The 1,548-nt window shown below is 29.7% G+C and overlaps 1 long non-coding RNA gene across 1 annotated transcript; it reads left to right on the top strand.

Annotated features, from left to right (window-relative positions):
* The first annotated feature begins 965 nt into the window (after positions 1–965).
* On the top strand, positions 966–1,216 carry LOC134748577 (uncharacterized). The gene is made up of 2 exons (XR_010128421.1): positions 966–1,094; positions 1,130–1,216. It is a non-coding gene; the product is annotated as an uncharacterized LOC134748577 (long non-coding RNA).
* Positions 1,217–1,548: the final 332 nt, after the last annotated feature.

Genomic DNA, 1,548 nt, shown 5'->3' with positions numbered 1-1,548 from the left:
CCAGTAACGCGTTTATGAATAACGAAATAAATATAGTTGGTCAAACCAAATTGTCAGTAAATAAGAACAAAAAACTATACTCATCCTTTTCTTTTGTGTGCTAGTACTAGTGTATGACAAACTATATATTATTGTAAGATAGAAAGACAGTGTGTGGAACTTGAGTGGAACTTCGTAACAAACTTCTACTTATTTTCTATCTTTTGGTGTAGGTAAGTGTAATAAAAAAATAAAATAAAATAAAATTCATTTAATTCGGACAATTCGGAATCCATATATCATAATTCACATATCAAATATAAAATATTAAAATTAAAAATTAAAATTCAATCAACTTTAGAAATTAAAATTAAAATTACAACATTGTTTAAATTACAATTAAAATAGAATTAAAATAAATAATTAAATTAAAGTTTTAAAAATTGATTGATAAAACGAACCTATTAAATTAAATTACACATCTTAAATTAAATTAAATTTATTATTGAGGCTAACGTGCATGGAGGACCAGGAGGTAATAACTATTTTATTATTATTTTATTATTTCCCAACTTACAAACCATCCGCATCCTGTATACTTAAGTGTACATTATACGCGCTCGTTACGATGAAACATCGCGATAATGAGCCCCAAACGACGGGTTAACAAGGCCTTTCATCCGACTTAACCCGTGAAATGAATTCTTTTTTAATTAAATTGACAGCCGATGATGTGTTTTGGTAAGAATAAGTATAGGGTATGTACAGTCAGGATTAAAAGTAACATATAACCGTTCTATAATAGCTTAAACTTTTGAATGAATGAATGAATGAATGAATGAATGTTTATTTGTATCATTCATTCATTCATTTGTATATATACAGGTGTTTCATTCATGTTTTTGGTCGATCCTTGTTTTGCCATGACTGGCTTTTGTATGCTACTGACTAACTTGGGTCATTTAAAAAAGTGGCTATGATTTTGACGACCGGTCTGGCTTAGTGGGTAGTGACCCTGCCTGTGAAGCCGATGTTCCTGGGTTCGAATCCCGGTAAGGGCATTTATTTGTGTGATGAGCACAGATATTTGTTCCTGAGTCATGGATGTTTTCTATGTATTTAAGTATTTGTATAAGTATTATATATATAGTTGTCTGAGTACCCACAACACAAGCCTTCTTGAGCTTACCGTGGGACTTAGTCAATTTGTGTAAGAATGTTCTCTATAATATTTATTTATTATTTATTGATGTTTGATTTGTAAAATGAAATAGATGTCATATATTAAAGAAAAAGTGACGAATCCCTCAAATATTGAAGGCTGGATTTGGACCGGCTATTTCAGTATATAATTTATACAAATAGTAGTGTGACTACTTAAAAACATAAATTAAAATATTTGAAAAAATAATTTGATTAATGCTCGAACTTGCGTATGTTAGATTTGATTTTGATTATAGCATCTATAGAGAATTAACACAAGTCAGTGACACGTCCCTATAATTATGTACCTATAAGAATTAGACTGTGACACATATGTATTCTGAATGCAAGACGTAGAGAGATATC

This window comes from Cydia strobilella, chromosome 16, assembly GCF_947568885.1.
Source record: "Cydia strobilella chromosome 16, ilCydStro3.1, whole genome shotgun sequence".
Classification (NCBI taxonomy): Eukaryota; Metazoa; Arthropoda; class Insecta; order Lepidoptera; family Tortricidae; genus Cydia; species Cydia strobilella.
This window is presented reverse-complemented; position numbering and strand designations above follow the sequence as displayed.